This window comes from Amblyraja radiata, chromosome 7 (genome assembly GCF_010909765.2).
Source record: "Amblyraja radiata isolate CabotCenter1 chromosome 7, sAmbRad1.1.pri, whole genome shotgun sequence".
Taxonomy (NCBI): Eukaryota; Metazoa; Chordata; class Chondrichthyes; order Rajiformes; family Rajidae; genus Amblyraja; species Amblyraja radiata.
This window is the reverse complement of record NC_045962.1, coordinates 66,995,346-67,015,578: the sequence shown is the minus strand read 5'-3', so window position 1 is coordinate 67,015,578 and position 20,233 is coordinate 66,995,346. Positions and strand designations below refer to the sequence as shown.

Genomic DNA, 20,233 nt, shown 5'->3' with positions numbered 1-20,233 from the left:
TAGATCCTTGTATTTCTGCATATCTTTTGAAGATTGTACCATTTTTATTTATATTATGCTCTTTCATTCTTCTTCTCAAACATGAATCAATTCACTATTCTTTACATTAGATATGATCTGTCAGGTCTGTCAATTCAATCAGGCTGTCTATGGCCTCCTTTATTCAGCTTCAACCATTGCCTGAATTTCCAAGTTTTGTCTCATCCATGGGATGTAAAACTACGCCTGTATGCATGAACTCAGATCTATATGAAAAGGATCAGTGTGAAACATAAAATACAGAAGCACGTGAAGTTAGTACCATTTATGCTCCACCAGTTGTTGCCCAGCTACTTGTAAGATCAAAAAATAGGTAATTCCAACTTGAAGAACAATGTTAAACTTCCCTCAAAAGTAAGAAGAAAAAAGAATGACTTCAAAATAATTTGCCCCAACATTAATTAATTCTAACTTTACCTCATTTTAGTTTTAATTAATATTAATTTTAACTAATTTTAATTCTGTAAAAGCAAATGCTGCATGCTTAGCCTCCTGGTCTACTCTCTTTATACACATGACTGTGTAGCTAAGCACATCTCAAATTTCATCTATCGTTTTGCCAATGACACCACTGTGTTGGACAAATCACTGGTGGTGATGATGAGTTCGACAATAACAATAGACAATAGGTGCAGGAGTAGGCCATTCGGCCCTTTGAACAGGCACCGCTATTCAATGTGATCATGACTGATCATCCACAATCAGTACCCTGATCCTGCCTTCTACCCATATCCCTTGACTCCGCTATCTTTAAGAGCTATATCTAACTCTCTCTCGAAAGCATCCAGAGAACTGTCCTCCAATCTCCTCTGAGACAGAGAATTCCATAGACTCACAACTCTCTGTGAAAAAGTATTTCCTCATCTGCATTCTAAATGGCTTACCCCTTATTCTTAAACTGTGGCCCCTGGTCCAGGACTCCCCCAACTTCGGGAACATGTTTCCTTCCCCTAGCGTGTCCAATCCCTTAATAATCTTATATGTTTCAATAAGATTCCCTCTCATCCTAAATTCCAGAGTGTACAAGCCCAGCCGCTCCATTCTATCAACATATGACAGTCCCGCCATCCCGGGAATTAACCTTGTGAACCTACGCTGCACTCCCTCAATAGCAAGAATGTCCTTCCGCAAATTTGGAGACCAAAACTGCACACAATATGCCAGGTGTGGTCTCACTAGGGCCCTGTACAACAGCAGAAGGACCTCTTTGCTCCTATACTCAGCACCTCTTTTAAAGGCCAACATGCCATTCGCTTTCTTCACTGCCTGCTGTACCTGCATGCTTACTTTCAGTGACTGATGAACAAGGGCCCCCAGATCTCGTTGCACTTCCCCTTTTCCCAACTTGACACCATTTAGATAATAACCTGCCTTCCTGTTTTTGCCACCAAAGTGGATAACGTCACATTAATCCACATTAAACTGCATCTGCCCACTCACCCAACCTGTCCAAGCCACCCTGCATCCTCATAGCATCCTCCTCACAATTCACATTGTCACCCAGCTTTGTGTCATCTGCAAATTTGCTAATGTTACTTTGAATCCCTTCATCTAAATCATTGATGTATTTTGTAAATAGCAGCGGTCCCAGCATGGAGCCTTGCGGTACCCCACTAGTCACTGCCTGCCATTCTGAAAGGAACCCGTTAATCCCTACTCTTTGTTTCCTGTCTGTCAACCAATTTTCGATCCATGTCAGCACCCTATCCCCATTACCATGTGCTCTAATTTTGCCCACTAATCTGCTATGTAGGACATTGTCAGGTTTGCCAACAAAAGGGAGATAGAACATCAGGTCAAGTGTTGCCCAAATAATAGCCTCCATAAGATGAAGGAGCTAATTATTGAGTGCCTAAGATCATTGTGTACCATAGTCAATGAGGAAGCATAACTACTCTGCATGATTACTTGTTCCATTGGCCTTTCTAAACTGGGTTTGCAAGTCTCAAAAGACAATTGTGACAAGCCAGGGACAAATCAATCTCCTGACTGTACTTAGCAAGGGTGGAAGCTTTACATCTAAATTTACACATCAAACGTTAATACTATAGATCCCACACAGAGGATAGAGCGAGCTTTAAAAACTGGATTAGAGGATATCAGCTACAGGGCGAGGTTAAGCACGTGGTTTGTTTTCTCTGGAATGTTGAAGGTTATAAGCAGACTTCATAGAAGTATGTAAAATTATGGGAGCATAGATAGGGTAGGCAGTCAGAGCCTATTTCCCTCGATGGAAATGCCTAATACTAGAAGGCATAGCTTTAAGGTGAAAGGGGCACAGTTTAAAGGGGATATGGGAGGGGGGTGGGGGGATTTGATTTACAGGGTATGGTGAGCACAAGGAACTTGCCGCTGGGGCTGGTACTAGATGTGGATATGATAGTAACATTTAAAACTTTTGGATAAGCACATGGATTTGCAAGAAATTGAGTGATATGGATTATGTGCATGCAGTTAAGGGTTGGTCTTGGCATTATGTTCAGCACACATATTGTGGGCTGAATGGCTTGTTACATTGCTGTACTGTTCAATGTTCCATGTTCCTAGAAATAATGAAATCAATAAAAAAATAAGAAAATATAAAAAGAGTACATCAGCAAGAAATTTAAAAATATGTTTTTTGAACTTCTGTAAGCATTTAACAAGCAAGAAAAAAAACATAATTAGATTTGGGGCAGAAACTATAACAACATTTAAAAGACAAGGTAGACAAAAGTGCTGGAGAAACCCAGCGGGTGCAGCAGCATCTGTGGTGCGAAGGAAATAGGCAAGTTTTCGGGCCAAAACCCTTCTTCAGGGAGAAGAAAGACATTTAAAAGACACTTGGACAGATACTTTGATAGGAAAAGTTTGGATAGAGATGGGCCAAACATGAGCAGGTGGAACTAGTTTAGATGGGGCATCTTGATCGGCATGAGCAAGTAGGGCCAAAGGCCTATTTCCATGCTCTATGACTATCAGTCATCATAAATAGCTGGATTCCATTATTTAGAAATAATGACATTTTATATCTGAGAAAGAGAGAGCTTTGATACTGCTGGCAGCTATTCATTCCAACAAACATGACAAAAAAGAGCATTGAACACTTTTTTTCTTAATCTCTAACAACAAGGACCTCATTACAAATATTCACGTGATAATATTGCTGCATCTTCTGACAAATTGGACTTGCGTAATTACATAGTAATAAACCACATGGTTTTCTCCCTTTGAAGAAAACTTTATACATACTTATAAACAGTCATTACAGAACTTGGCCTGAGTAAGCCTTGGGACTGCCCGTTAACAACAAAGAATGGGTTATTAGCCATATGTCCTTCTTCACAATGGAACCATCTGAAACCATGTCACTCTGCAATGCTAATAACTTGATGACAATTAGGATGGTAACCTTCAAAACCCTTATAACATTTTTATTTGAACATGATGTCTTTAAAGTGCTGAAAATGCCAGAATTTATTATCAATCAGAAAATGTCCTGGAATTGAGACCAGTTTTAGTCATATGGCAAGAATGGCAGATTTCCTCCACTGAGGAAAATGAGTGACCAGCTTATTTTGAAGAACTCCAGATTTATTTAATTCTTGAATTTAAGTTCTCCATTTAGAGGGATTCAAACTTGTGCCCTGGATCAATGGTCCAGCAATGAGGGTGTTGATCCACTAATTTAACCCTTACAGGAATTTCCTCCGTTGACTCACAATACAATTATTTGTGACATAATTGCCGTAAAAAATAAGGTCTATGTCCCTTCAAGAGGTGAAATATCATGCAGATTCAGTGTGTGAGCAATGGGAAATATGTTCATACTGTGCATTCAAGACTACAAAGAAACATAGAAAATAGGTGCAGGAGGAGGCCATTCGGCCCTTTGAGCCAGCACCGCCATTCATTGTGATCATGGCTGATCGTCCCCCATAATAACCCATGCCTGCCTTCTCCCCATATCCCTACACTTTTGTATTTTGTTTTACAAGCTATTGATGCATAAGGGTAGCACAGCAGTAGAGTGGCTGCCTCACAGCGCCAGGCACCCAGGTTTGTTCCTGACTACGGGCGCTGTCTGTAGAGTTGGTACATTTTCCCGGTGATGACGTGGGTTTTCTCTAGGTACTCTGGTTTCCTCCCACATTCCAAAATGCAGGTTTTTAGGTTATTTGGCTTCTGAAAAATGTCCTGAGTGTGTAGTATAGAACTAGTGTGTGTGTGATTGCTGGTCGGCGTGGATTCGGTGGGCTGAAGGACCTGTTTCCACGCTGTCTTTCTAAACAGAAAATTAAACTGATCTATCCTTTTTTTTTACATGATGAGTTGATATAGTGGGCAACGCAATAGCAGATAGAATTTATTTCTGAAAATTATATGTAAATTTATTCCGTGAGGACTATTGAGATGTGAATATTTTCAAAGTATTAAAGAAACTTTGCTGAGGAGAAAAGTCTCTCACTTAACTTTGGATAACTAATCAATTCCCCCCTCAGCCTTCTCCATTCAAAGGAAATCAAATGCAACCTATTTGTTCTCTCCATGTAACTAAAGCATGCCATTCCAGGGAACGTCCTGGTGAATCTTCTCTGTACTCTCTCCAATTCAATTATAACCTTCCTACAGTGTGGCGATGGAACTGTACATTATACTCCAGCTATGGCCCAAACATGCTTTATAAAGATAATTCATGTTCCCTTCAACTATGCCCTGGTTATAAAAGAACATTTCGATATGCCTTCTTCATCACCTTACCTACTTGTGCTGTCACCTTTGAGGTTCCATGGATTTGTACATCAAAGCCCTTTTTGGCAATACTCCATTGATCATACCATTCATTGTATATTCCTATCCTTATGTGTCCTCTTAATGTGCATAACCTCACACTTATCAGTATTAATAATCTGGATTGCCTTGCACATCTTCCCCGACCAATATCATTTCACAGAGACATAATGACATAGAGCTACACAGCATGGAAACAGTCCCTTTGGCTTTCCCACCACTGATGTAGACCCACCAATCTGTACTTTGCTGGCTTGTCCTTGCATCTCTTAAATAACTGTACAACATTAGCCACCGTTCAGTCTTACTACAGAAGTATACCACAGCAATAGGGCAATTCACAATTTCTGGTCTATATGGCACAGGATCCAACCCACTTCCTGAACTCTCTACCCATAGTGATGGCTATCTACACTAATTCCATTGTCAGGAGGATCAGCCATATCAATTCTCTTTATCAGAATCATTCTGCAGTGAAGAGCAGAATGCAAGTAAACACTAGGCCTCGGGCAGCAGTTTCATGGGTCTTGCTCTCAGAACACATTCAAAATAGTTTAAAAGTTATTAAAAATAATGAATTAGAAATACCATTAAAAAAAATTCAGAAGTTTATAGTTTGTGAAGTGAAGTTCAGTAAACTCATGCAAATGAATGAGACCGAGCTGATGACATCAGCCACTGTCATAAAACTCAGGGGTTCGATACTAAATACATCCAACTCTTAACTCAGCAGACCTGCTGCCCTGTGAGATGACACAACCAATTGTTCCTTAAGGAACCTTCTGTCTCAGTGGGCACAATCCAGACCCTTATGTGATAAACAGAGTTAATCTTGTTGCATGAATGGGAAAGACCACATATATAATAGAGGATATATCTAGTGAGGCATTTAAAAGAATGTTAGCTGATATAGTATTAGTAGACAGTTAAAGGTATTTGCAAAAATGCCCAATGGTAGGTTGTTGCAGAAATTCAGGGTTCATGGATTTAGGGTAAAATGGGTTGAGAATTCGGTGAAAGACAGAAATTGAAAAAAAATAGACATAAACAGGAAATTTGAAGACTGCCAAGCTGTTACTCATGAGTACAAAAGAATCAATGCTGAGCCAGATTCAATTACAATCGGATAGCGCTTTCTCACGTGGCGACTTGACGCAAGATGTAACCAGAGTGAAGTGGTCGTGGTCTAGCACGATATCACACGATATAACGGGGGGTAGATAAAGAGTTCCCACGGGTACTCGGCATTTCTGTTATTTGTGCGAGTGACTTGTCCGTCTCCCGAGCTTTCCCGTTAAATCTTGAATGAACATTGTGAACTGTGAAGTGTTGTTAAATCATCACGTGGCACAAATTATGTCACTTTTTTTTTCACACACTATAAATATCCTCCCTTGGTTGAATTGGCTCATTTGGAGACATGCCTGTACTAAGTAGTTTCGAGTACAGGATGGTGGTGTTATTCATTGATGCGCTGTATGCAGCAGCCCTCTATGTGAATCAAGGACGCTTGCGTGAAGGCAGAAGGGTGAGATTAATTAAAAAGAGAATTAAGAGGAAGTCTCACTGGGTGAAGCCCATCTTTCAACGGAGACCTCTATTTGGACAATATGATAAACTGCTTAATGTGCTGTGCGAAGAGGATAAAAGTGCATTCACAAACTTTGTCAGAATTTCACCCGAGCTCTTTAATGAGCTGAAGAATAATTTGGATTTTTTTTAGACAAATGTTGTTTGGTGTGATGCACCTTCTCTCAATATGTGCAAGAAGTCGTCTTTTTATATTGTCAAATAGGAATAAAGACTTTGTCTCACATTGACCGTGATGATTGTCTTATTTTATTATCTACTGAGAGGTGAAACTTTCAAACGTTTAACCAGTCAGTAGACAGACAATACATGGTAACAATCGAACCATAAATGGTGTATACATGGTGAAGGGAACAACGCTGTGTGCAAGATAATGTTTAAAATCATGAGAGGAATCGATCGGGTAGATGCACAGTCTCTTGCCCAGAGTAGGCGAATCGACGACCAGATTACATAGGTTTAAGGTGAAGGGGAAAAGATTTAATATGGATCTGATTAAATACTGTCAGTCGTAAACCCGATCAAAAACATCATCAGGACGTCTATTAAACACCAGAGATCCCAGTAAACACCCAGCCAAGACTTATTACAGGTCTAGTGGAAAGACACAAAGCGCTGGAGCAACTCAGCGGGTCAGGCAGCATCGCTGGACAACATGGACAGATGATGTTTCGGGTCGGGACTCTTCTTCAGCGCTGAGTTACTCCCGCATATTGTGTCTTTCCAATGCAGATTAGCATCTGCGATTCTTTGCTCCTGCATTACGGGGTCTATCTCGATTCCCGATAAAGTCTAAAACCCATCCTCCAGAGTTCTCAGCCCAGGGCGCCCGTAAACAAGCCCTTAACTCCACACTGGGGACAGAGGCTGAGAGGTGTACAAAACCATGAGACGAACAGGCAGGGAAATAGACAGAGTCCAGGGTAATATATGTCCTTTGCCCACAGAGGGGATTGGAGGACCAGAGGGCATAGGTTCAAGGTGAGGGGGGAAGATCTAATAGGAATCTGAGTGAGGGGTAACATTTTCGCACAAAGGGTGGTGGGTGTATGGAACAAGCTGCCAGAGGAGGTAGTTGAGGCTGGGACCATCCCTACATTTAATAAACATTTAGACAGGTACATGGATAGGACAGGTTTGGAGGGATATGGACTAGACACAGGCAGATGGGACTAGTTTCGATGGGACATTTTGGCCGGTATGGGCAAGTTGAGCCGAAGGGCCGGTTTCCACACTGTAACTCGATAAAGCCAGTGAGTATATGATCTAAGATAGTCCGAGGGTCTCCAATGAGTTAGGTAGTAGTTCAGGAATGCTCTGTGGTTGGTGTTAGGATGGTTCAGTTACGTGAGTGTTCAAATGTAGGCACCGTTTTCGCAGTGGAAGCTCCCAGACTGCAGCGGGCGATTGTCGTGTTGGCTGGGACCCGGGCAGTATTCTCCTGTTCTCCATGCAGGGGATTGACCTCAGTCTGAAGAAGGCTCTCGACCCGAAACGCCACCCGTTCCTTCTCTCCAGAGATGCTGCCTGTCCCGCTGAGTTGCTCCAAGCAACTGGTGTCTATCTTCAAAGGACTAACCACCGGGCTGGATGTCGCGGCTGGCGTGTTGCGTTTCACAGACCGAACTGTCCAATTAATGGTAACAGATGGGCACAATTAGGGAAGTCCCCCCCCCTCTCTGTTTATCTGCCCTTTCTTTAACCTTTGTGCCTCTATGCAAGTATCTCGCGAGCCATCCCAGACTGCCCATTTCTGCTCCCTCTCGTCTTTAATAACTACATTTCCCTAACAATTACTATCTTTGTTAGTTATAGGAGCAAAATTAGGCCATTCGGTCCATCAAGTCCACTCCGCCATTCAATCGCGACTGATCTATCTCTCCCTCTCAACCACATTCTCTTGCCTTCTCCCCATAACCTCCTGACACCCGCACTAATCAGGAATGTATCTATCTCTGCCCCTATTCTTCACCCTTTTGACAGTAGTTTTGTTTTATTGGAGACGCGGGAGACAGCGGATGCTGGAATACAGAGCAAAACACGAAGTGCTGGAGGAACTCAGTGCGAATAGGGCTGTTGAGCCAAAACCAAAAAGGCCTAAGGCAGGCAACGCCATTGTAGTGGGAGACTCCATTGTGAGAGGTACGGACAGGGTTTTCTGCGGCAACAGACGGGATGCGAGGATGGTGTGCTGCCTTCCCGGTGCCAGGATCCAGGATGTCACGGACAGAGTGCAGAAAATCCTCAAGGGCGAAGGTGAACATCCGGAAGTGGTAGTGCATGTCGGCACAAACGATGTCAGAAAGAAGGGGATGAATATTCTGCAGCGTGACTTTAGAGAGCTCGGAAAAATGCTGAAAAGCAGGACCTCCAGGGTTGTTATCTCTGGTTTGCTTCCAGTTCCTCATGCTGGCGAGAGCAGGAACAGGGAGATACGGCACCTGAACGTGTGGCTGAGGAACTGGTGCACGGGGCAGGGATTTAGATTCTTAGATCACTAGGATCTGTTTTGGGGTAAGGGGGAACTGTACAAAAGGGACGGATTGCATCTTAACAGGTGTGGGACCAGTATTCTGGCAGGCAGGTTTGCCACTGCTACACGGGTGGTTTTAAACTGAATAAGGGGGGTGGGGTGTCGAATGGGATAGTGGAGGATGGAGTTAAAGGGAAAGGGTTTCTTAAATGTGTGAGCGTAGAGACAGAGGGGTGTAAAATGAGGGTAGAAGCAATAGGTAGCAAGGTGAAAAGTAAAAGTGGCAGGCAGACAAAACCAGGGCATAAATCAAAAAGGGCCACTTTTCAACATAATTGTATAAGGGGTAAGAGTGTTGTAAAAACAAGCCTGAAGGCGTTGTGTCTCAATGCAAGGAGCATTCGTAATAAGGTGGATGAGTTGAATGTGCAGATGGCTATTAATGACTATGATATAGTTGGGATCACGGAGACATGGCTCCAGGGTGACCAAGGCTGGGAGCTGAACATCCAGGGATATTCAATATTCAGGAGGGATAGAGAGAAAGGAAAAGGAGGTGGGGTAGCGTTGCTGATTAGAGAGGAGATTAACGCAATGGAAAGGAAGGACATTAGTTTGGAGGATGTGGAATCGGTATGGGTAGAGCTGCGAAACACTAAGGGGCAGAAAACGCTGGTGGGTGTTGTGTACAGGCCACCTAACAGTAGTAGTGAAGTTGGAGATGGTATCAAACAGGAAATTAAAAATGCGTGCGACAAAGGCAAAACCGTTATAATGGGTGACTTCAACGTACATATAGATTGGGTGAATCAAATTGGCAGGGGTGCTGAGGAAGAGGATTTCTTGGAATGTATGCAGGATAGTTATCTAAATCAACATGTAGAGGAACCAACGAGAGAGCAGGCTATTTTAGACTGGGTATTGAGTAATGAGGAAGGGTTAGTTAGCAGTCTTGTTGTACGTGCCCCCTTGGGCAAGAGTGACCATAATATGGTTGAGTTCTTCATTATGATGGAGAGTGACATTGCTAATTCAGAAACAATGGTTCTGAACTTAAAGAAAGGTAACTTTGAGGGTATGAGACGTGAATTGGCCAAGATTGACTGGCAATTAATTCTAAAAGGGTTGACGGTGGATATGCAATGGAAGACATTTAAAGACTGCATGGATGAACTACAAAAATTGTTCATCCCAGTTTGGCAAAAGAATAAATCAGGGAAGGTAGTACATCCGTGGATAACAAGGGAAATCAGGGATAGTATCAAAGCGAAGGATGATGCGTACAAATTAGCCAGAAAAAGCAGCATACCGGAGGACTGGGAGAAATTCAGAGACCAGCAGAGGAGGACAAAGGGCTTAATTAGGAAAGGAAAAATAGATTATGAAAGAAAACTGGCAGGGAACATAAAAACTGACTGCAAATTTTTTATAGATATGTGAAAAGAAAGAGATTAGTTAAAACAAATGTAGGTCCCTTGCAGTCAGAAACAGGTGAGTTGATCATGGGGAACAAGGATATGGCAGACCAATTGAATAACTACTTTGTTTCCGTCTTCACTAAGGAAGACATAAATAATCTGCCGGAAATAGCAGGGGACCGCGGGTCAAAGTAGTTGGAGGAATTGAGTGAAATCCAGGTTAGCCGGGAAGTGGTGTTGGGTAAATTGAATGGATTAAAGGCCGATAAATCCCCAGGGCCAGATAGGCTGCATCCCAGAGTACTTAAGGAAGTAGCTCCAGAAATAGTGGATGCATTAGTAATAATCTTTCAAATCTCTTTAGATTCTGGAGTAGTTCCTGAGGATTGGCGAGTAGCAAACGTAACCCCACTTTTTAAGAAGGGCGGGAGAGAGAAAACGGGGAATTACAGACCAGTTAGTCTAACATCGGTAGTGGGGAAACTACTAGAGTCAGTTATTAAAGATGGGATAGCAGCACATTTGGAAAGTGGTGAAATCATTGGACAAAGTCAGCATGGATTTACAAAAGGTAAATCATGTCTGACGAATCTTATAGAATTTTTCGAGGATGTAACTAGTAGCGTGGATAGGGGAGAACCAGTGGATGTGGTGTATCTGGACTTCCAGAAAGCTTTCGACAAGGTCCCACATAAGAGATTAGTATACAAACTTAAAGCACACGGCATTGGGGGTTCAGTATTGATGTGGATAGAGAACTGGCTGGCAAACAGGAAGCAAAGAGTAGGAGTAAACGGGTCCTTTTCACAATGGCAGGCAGTGACTAGTGGGGTACCGCAAGGCTCAGTGCTGGGACCCCAGCTATTTACAATATATATTAATGATCTGGATGAGGGAATTGAAGGCAATATCTCCAAGTTTGCGGATGACACTAAGGTGGGGGGCAGTGTTAGCTGTGAGGAGGATGCTAGGAGACTGCAAGGTGACTTGGATAGGCTGGGTGAGTGGGCAAATGTTTGGCAGATGCAGTATAATGTGGATAAATGTGAGGTTATCCATTTTGGTGGCAAAAACAGGAAAGCAGACTATTATCTAAATGGTGGCCGACTACGAAAAGGGGAGATGCAGCGAGACCTGGGTGTCATGGTACACCAGTCATTGAAAGTAGGCATGCAGGTGCAGCAGGCAGTGAAGAAAGCGAATGGTATGTTAGCTTTCATAGCAAAAGGATTTGAGTATAGGAGCAGGGACGTTCTACTGCAGTTGTACAGGGTCTTGGTGAGACCACACCTGGAGTATTGCGTCCAGTTCATTGGCTATATTTAAGAGGGAGTTAGATTTGGCCCTTGTGGCTAAGGGGATCAGAGGGTATGGAGAGAAGGCAGGTACGGGATACTGAGTTGGATGATCAGCCATGATCAAATTGAATGGCGGTGCAGGCTCGAAGGGCCGAATGGCCTACTCCTGCACCTAATTTCTATGTGTCTATGTTTCTATTTGTGTTTAAGAAGGAACTGCAGATGCTGGAAAATCGAAGGTACACAAAAATGCTGGAGAAACTCAGCGGGTGCAGCAGCATCTATGGAGCGAAGGAAATAGGCAACGTTTCAGGCCGAAACGTTGCCTATTTCCTTCGCTCCTTAGATGCTGCTGCACCCGCTGAGTTTCTCCAGCATTGATGTGTGTGGGTGGGATTTGGGGGGAGGGGGGTGGAGAGAGATAAGGCAGCCTGAAGAAAGGGTTGCCTGTCCATTTCCCTCCGTAGATGCTGCCTGGCCCGCGGAGTTCCTCCAGTCTTAGAAACTGCTTTAGACAAAAAGAGACACAAACTGCTGGAGTAAAATAGCTCAGCAAGTGAGGTACCTGAACACTTAAAAATGAAAAAGAATGAAAATGTGATTATATCACCTCCCTTCAACTATTTTGTGTTTCAGCATGTGAGGGATTATAACATTAGAGACATTCATCTTGTAGTGATGTGTTAATGAAGAATTGCAGACATCAATCTGATAGTAAAAAATATATTTATTTAATGAGGTAAACAAGCACTGACAATCAAACTGCTGAGTTATTCACCGTCCGCAGGAGTTCCCACGGTAAACGCAAGAGTTATTACGGATATCGCACTGGCCACTACATCCATGTAATGTTTCAATGTTCAACCACAAGTGTACAAGTCACTCTTGGAGAAATTCAAGCTTGCTTGAATTTTCTCCCGAGTCAACAAGTTACACGAGTACCTGCCGTTAGCGCCACGGTGGTTCACGAATGCCGTACGGTTATCGTTCGAGGTTCCCACGATGTTCAACTCTGGTTACCTCTTGCGTCAAGTCGCCCCGTGAGAAAGCGCTATAAATATATGACTTGGATAAAAACGTGAATGCAATCTTTCCAAGTCTGCTAATGACACTTTATACAAAGGAGGAGTAAAGACAAAGGGATGTAGATCTTGAGTGGACAAAAGCTATTATAAACCATGAAAACGTGGCTGTCCAGGAACAGGCCCTTTGGCCCACAATGTCCATGAGACCAAATCAAACTAATCTCTGCTTGATGTGATCCATATCTCTACATATCCTTGTTCCCAAATCATGTGATAATGTTAAAAAAACAACAATTATTCACTTTATTCGGGAAAATAAACAAACAGTGCTTCTTAAATGTTGAAAAATTAATTAATATTGAAGCTCAACATTTTTAAAATATTCTTGCACACTGAATAAAAAAATAATATCCATTATTTGCAACGAATAGAAACATGAATAGCATATTGCAAGCAGACTAATGTGCAATAGGAAGGAAGTCTTGCTGCAAGTCTTTCTTCGTTGAGAAAAATAACTGGATTACTATAGAAACATAGAAAATAGGTGCAGGAGTAGGCCATTCGGCCCTTCGAGCCTGCGCCGCCATTCAATATGATCGTGGCTGATCATCCAACTCAGTATTCTGTACCTGCCTTCTCTCCATACCCCCTGATCCCTTTAGCCACAAGGGCCACATCTAACTCCCTCTTAAATATAGCCAATGAACTGGCCTCAACTGGCCTACAATGTGCAGTGTTGGCTCCTACATTCAAGTAAAGTTATTCCTGTCTTCGTGGTCTGCTATATATTGGTCTCCAGGAAATGTGGCTACTTGGTGCAATAACATGATGCATTCTCCAAAAAATAAAAGATGGGTGAACTTACTGAAGCACAAAAGATTCTGAGAGCTTTATAAGGTGTGTAGTAAGATGCTGATTCCCTGAATAGAGAATCTAAGACTACTGATCTAGATCTCAGGATAACATATCATTGAAAACATAGAAGATGTTTTTTTACATAATTATTTGCTTATCCTTGGAAATTTCTACTCCAGAACACTTTCACTGCTCATTTATCTATTTATTTATTTATTTATTTATCTATTTATTTATTTACTTATTTGATTCTTTATTTCGAACAGAAAAAAAGAATAAAAAGCAAGTGTGAAACAGCATACAAAAAACAAAACAGGAATATTTATAAAGTGTCATAAACAATATCTATAAATAAATGAAATCGTATGTGTCCGAAAAGGAGCAGGAAGAAGCCAAAGCTTATTAATTCCCACCCCTTATTCAACTGCTTATAATTATCTTATACAAATTTAGCAGCTATATGTACACCATATGTACACCAGCAGCTATATGTACAACAAATTATTTACATTTATACACTAATCAAATATTTATAAAATTTAGTGCATTCATTTTTGGGGTTGATACATACTTTGATTGTTAGGGGATTCAGGCATATGGAAGGTAGACACAAAATGCTGGAGTAATTCAGTGGGACAGGCAGCATCTCTGGAGAATTTATGTCTACCTTCGATTTAAACCAGCATCTGCAGTTCTTTCCTACATACCTCAGGCATATGGAATCAGATAGAGAGATGTTAAACTTAAGGGTCAGACATGAGTCTAAGTTGTGAAGGAGGCTTGATGGACTGTGCTCCTTTTCTCTGTTTTTAGATGTATGTGGAAGCATTACTGTTCATTTATAAATACATTTCCTACCCTGTTCCAAATATGCAATTTGACTCGTTAAGCCCATAGGCAACACCATGATTGGTATTCTTCTCAAAAGTATCTCTGTGAACTTCAGTAGGAGAATACTGAAATTGGCTTGTGTTACATTCATTTTGACTAGCACATTCCCGCAATGGAATCATTTTATGTAGTAAATGACTGTATCTACACAGCTTGTAGAAATATATAGTAGTTAACAGACATATGTTTATTTATAACCCAATGCTAAATAGATTATAACATTCTGTAAGTAGCAAAGGAGAAGAACATTCATTTTTTATATTCAAATTGAAAGCCACTGAGCAGTTTGATAATCGAAATTCAGCACCAACTTTTCAAAGCTGAACATTGGAAAATAACTTTTACTTAGATGTAGCCATTTTATTTTAAGCTTAGAACATGCCTCCAGGCCTATGGCCCTTTAGATTTACTTATAGAGCAACTCCGCCAAGCGAACTATATTCGCAGTTAAGGTGAAACAAGTTTTCATTTTGAATGCAAATGGTCAGTTGAGGGAAATTTAAGAAGCATAAACAAAATTACATGTCTAAAATGGGTTATTTGGATGTTAGTTCATGACCGAAAAGCAAAGTTGGGGGTCATGGTGATGGAGGTCTGAAATGCTGTGGGGTGAAGTTGTTCACAGTCAATGCATTGTCATGGAGTATGTAAAATAGTGTCTGAGTTACAGTTCTCTAAACTGATATATGTAATTGGCATAAAATTGAATGTACCTTGATTCACTTGTATCCCACGTGCAAACTCAATCTCATTCTTGAAATCAACATTCAATTTGAATTCAAAAGACAATCTGCTCAATCTTTACTTTACCCTCAGACCCACCCCCAATTGATCACTTCCTTGAAGCAAAATTTCATACGGAAAACTGCACACGGAAGAGAAATGAAAATTCACATTAAAAAATTGTTAACAATGCTTTGTATCCTTCCCACAAATGCACATTTATTTACAGGGACCTTTTCTAAATTATGAATGCTTCATCTCTTCTCCCAAGCATCATAATGTTTGTGTAAATGGACATGCCGCCAAATCAGGAAACCAAAAAACAAGTCGTTTTTGCAATGATGGTAAAAGCCAGTCCTTTCAGAGTCACCATTAAAATTAAATGAATCAATTAAAGTAAGTCAAAGTTGGATTATACAAGTGCGTTCTTACCCAAAGTTCAGCTTCCTTCTGTCTACTCACTCTGCCATTAAGCAGCAACAGTTTTGTAGGCACTTCAGCAAATGAAGGAATCCACCAGAGGTCACATGTATGACTGTAATAATCTTAGCTAATCTTGCTGTACGTTGGGGAAGACAGCTATAGATTCTACACACAGTCTGCAAAGTTAAACCACATCCTGTTGGTTCAGCTATTTTTTTTACATAGAATATCTACAAAGAGCGTTGTTAGATATTTTTTGAACTGCATCACACATTCAGGGACTTAAATGCATACCCTTCCTGAGGGAACATTGATTAAAGAAGGGTTTAAACCCTAATGGGCATTTTATTATTTGACAACGGGCACCTGTGGCAACTTCTCCTTTTTTTCTGGTCATATTTAGCAACTGCTGGCACAAATATTTTGCAAGCAGTAGAAAGTTCCAACCCATTAATCAAAACTGTTTCATTTTAAGAGTGCAACCTCTACTATTTGCATAAATACAAATTTTATTTTCTATTCCAGTAATAGGTTTCATCAGCTGACATGATTTGTTCTCAAAGATTTACTTAGAATTTTATTTCATGGAATTTATAAATAATTGGATCAACAATTCATCATCACATCATTACATCTCAAAACATAACAGATTTGCACAATAAATATTTCAATATTTAGCAGAAGCTGTCCAGGAGTTAAATTACCACGTGGCATTGAGTCACGCTTCACTTATACAGGTCCGTTAACAATCGTACAATCTGGTACAAAGTCAGAAAATATCCAAAACATGTAGAAGGTTAGTTAGTAACCAACGAAAGAAAAGGTACTTCGAGATTCATATGTAGAATGAACAGTATTTCAAAAAGAACAGAATAAATTCAAGGGAGAAAATATGTGTAAAAATACAAACATACAATACTAGGAGCGAACAGCAGGAACACAGTGAGTAAAATGTAAGAAATTTGCAGTGGTAGTATATGATTCCCTGTGTGCATATTTTCCCTTTTCCATTTGCTCCATACAATTCTGATAGCAATATATATTCCAATGCTAAAGGCAGCATTATTGATTATTTAAATGATGTATTTGTCTCAGTGTGCGGACGGGGCAACGAAGGACGAGAAGCTAAAACCAAGAAGTCCAGATTCAGATTCAGATTCAGATTCAATTTTAATTGTCATTGTCAGTGTACAGTACAGAGACAACGAAATGCATTTAGCATCTCCCTGGAAGAGCGACATAGCAAATGATTTAAATAAATAATAATAAGTGATAATAAGTGTCCGGGGGGTGGGGGGGTGATTGGCAGTCACCGAGGTACGTTGTTGAACCAACGGATGCCAAGATAGCGAACGGCAACTAGATAGATAGATAGATAGATAGATAGATAGATAGATAGATAGATAGATAGATAGATAGATAGATAGATAGATAGATAGATAGATAGATAGATAGATAGATTGATAGATAGATAGATAGATAGATAGATAGATAGATAGATATGGGGAGAAGGCAGGCACGGGTTATTGATAGGGGACGATTAACCATGATCACAATGAATGGCGGTGCTGGCTCGAAGGGCCGAATGGCCTCATCCTGCACCTACTTTCTATGTTTCTATGTTTCTATGACCGTGGTAGATCAATGCTTACAAAACTTACAAAAATTCCTTTCAAAGACGGCTGATGGGTTCCCCTGTTTCCCTGCCCCTGATCCCCCTTCCTTCCCTCACCCCCCCTCCCCCCCCCCTCCACCGCCTCCGCACCTTGCCATCCCCCCCCCCCCCCCCATCCACTCTTAGCGGCTCTCCGGTGGCCCAGTCATTCCTTCCCATTGGGTTCCCATTGTGACGTAGAACACGCAGGTATTACTGTGCAGGTGCAGCTGATGGGCACAGCAAGTGGAAAAGGGATTTATTAAAGCTAAAAATGTGAATAACTTAAAACATAACAACAATTTAAACATTAAAGAGGAGATTTATTCAGTCCATACTTACTTGTTGTGTCTCTTGTTGCATTCTGCAGGTGAGGGAGGGGGTCAGCTTCAGGCCAGGGCTGTCGAGGGCCGGTGGGGGAAGCATCCTGCAGCCTGGGGAGGGGCACAGCTTCAGGCGGGGCTGTCAGGGGCCGGTGGGGGAGGGGAGAGCGTCCTGCAGCTGGGGGATGGGGTGCTGGAAGGGGCGTTACCTTCATGGTGACTGACAGGCGAGAAGACCAATCTGATCATCTCACAATTTTATAAACTTTCATAACTTTCCACCGATCGGAACAAAACCTGGTGTGCTTGGAGCAAAGGAGAACAGCGAGTAAGGTGGCAAAATATCATAGTGATATATAGTACAATTTTTGTGCAAATTTAAATACAACGCCGACCGGAAGTGATCAAGATGAGAGTTTTAGTAATAGTATAGATAAATAGATAGAAGATGGATAGATAGATACCTGGGCACACTCCTAAACCCATTGACGACTCCTTCCCACCAAACCCAGCCACGTGACCCTGCCCCCAACTGCTGAGTGTTCGCACAGTAAGTGGCCTAACCACCAGGTGGCGCCACATGATTCCCCCAGAACTGGAGGCACGAAAATGCAAGGACAGTCGAACAAGGCATTGCCCCCACACATCCACTAACAGGGATTGGACCGGGAGGACATTTGTGCCCAGCAATGGCTGGGAAACGTCGGCCACCATAAAAGTCCAGGTAAAATGGCAGGGGCTAAAGATGAGCAGGACTGTATGAACCCCAAATGTCCATATGGAGTTGCCATTTACTGCATTCAGAGAATGTCCCCGCTTTCCAGAATGAGTGTCGACCCCTGATGGGGGCAAAACACTAACTTCCGCACCCATATCAACGAGGAACCGTCATCCTAAATGTCGGTCCCAAGCGTAGAGGCAGTGTTTCCGGCTGACCGTTGCAGCGACTACTGGAGACCGGCCCCGACATTTTCCAGATACGAGCAGGGCGGGGGGCACTGACGGGCCACGGGACCCCAGCGCTGATGGTAGTAACACCACTTCCCCTTACTGGGGTCGCCTGGAACAGGCGGTGCAGCCAAACTCCCGGTGGACGCAGGGCCTGGTCTCTGGGCCCTCCAGGGCACCGCCAACACCCGATCGATTGAGTCACCTCCCTGCTCCTTGGACTGCCACAGCTCGTCCGCATGCTCCGCTAGCTGCAAATCCTCACCGGCAAGAAGCAGGCAGATGTCGTCCGGCATCTGTTCCAAGATGGCGTGTTCGAAGAGTAGGCAGGGCTGATGACCATCCATAATGGTGAGCATCTCACTCATGAGCACTAACCGCTTGTGATCGCCAAGGATGAGCCGCGCAGCATGGTCCCGGCGGATGATCCCAAAGGTACGCAGAAGTAGCACTTTGAGGCCATCGTATTTGTCCACATCCAGCGGCATGCGTATGTAATGGACCATGCGACCGGCCGTCCCTGATCCAATGCGCCGACCACAGTATAGTACTGGGTATACGTAGAACTGGGCCTCTGCCTGCTTGAATCACACTTCGGGCTGCAATGTCCAGAGCACAGGCAGCTTCAGGGAGACAGCATTCTGCTGGGATGGATTGACAGTGACCTCGGGCTGTTGAGGTTGATGTTTGGCTGCGTCCATTGTTTAAATCCAAAATTCCCGTTTTGGATCGTCGGGGTCACCAATATGGTGGGCGAATAAGGAAGCCACGTGTGGTGAAACAAAGAGTTCTTTTTTGACAAAGTAAAGAGAACAGCACACACACGAATGGGGGAAGGTTAACCCTGGGTTCATTATATATACCAGGACACACCCCTAAATCCCGAGACAACTCCTTCCCGCCAAACCCAGTCATGTGACCCTGACCCCAACTGCCGAGAGTTCGCACAGTAATAGAATAGAATAGAATAGAATTACCTTTATTGTCATTCAGACCTTACGGTCTGAACGAAATTTCGTGCCTGCAGTCATACATACAATAATACAATAATAAACAACAACAAACACAAATTAACATCCACCACAGTGAGTCCTCCAAACACCTCCTCACTGTGGTGGAGGCAAAAATCTTAGGGCTGCAGTCTCTTCCCTCCTCTTCTCCCTCTGCGCTGAGGCAATTCCCCACCGGGCGATGGTACAACCAGTCCCGCGGCTCACCGAACCCCGCAAACGGGCCGGCTCAAACACCGCGGCCCGGGGTGGTCGAAGCTGCCGCCCTCCAGTCCAGCGGACGCAGCCGCTGGCCCGTGGCTGAACCCCGGACTCAGGTCACCGCCGCCAGAACGCCGTCCCAGCCACCGGAGCACCGTTCCAGCCCCGAGCCGGATCGCCCTCACGTGAGTGCCGTTCCTCCCTCGAGCTGGGCCGCTCCGACAGGAGCGCCATACCTCCCTCGAGCTGGGCCGCTCCGACGGGAGCGCCATTCCACCCTCGAGCTGGGCCGCTCCGACGGGAGTAAGTGGCCTAACTACCAGGTGGCACCACAATATTCAAGAAAAATCTATATAGAGAAAGGATTTTATCAATGATTAATTAGCAAGCGTTGGATAGACTAGGTTGTTTATGTTGAAAAGAGGGGAATAGGTCTAATGGATTAAATGTGAGTTCTCTATGTTGTAATTTGCAAGATTCTTAATTCAGAATATATATGTTTTTCAATGCTATTCTATATTTCATACTATTTTAATCCTAATTTCTTAAGAATGTCTTAATGAAGAAGGCAAGATTGTATCTGACTGGATTT

At 42.7% G+C, this 20,233-nt stretch overlaps 1 protein-coding gene across 1 annotated transcript in view; it reads right to left on the bottom strand.

The window, feature by feature from the left end:
• arhgap15 (Rho GTPase activating protein 15) overlaps window positions 1–15,603 on the bottom strand; it is a 722,875-nt gene extending 707,272 nt beyond the window's left edge. Inside the window, exon 1 of the mRNA XM_033024704.1 lies at window positions 15,515–15,603. The gene's annotated coding sequence lies outside the window, so the exon portion shown is untranslated. The remainder of the gene's footprint in view (window positions 1–15,514) is intronic.
• Window positions 15,604–20,233: the final 4,630 nt, after the last annotated feature.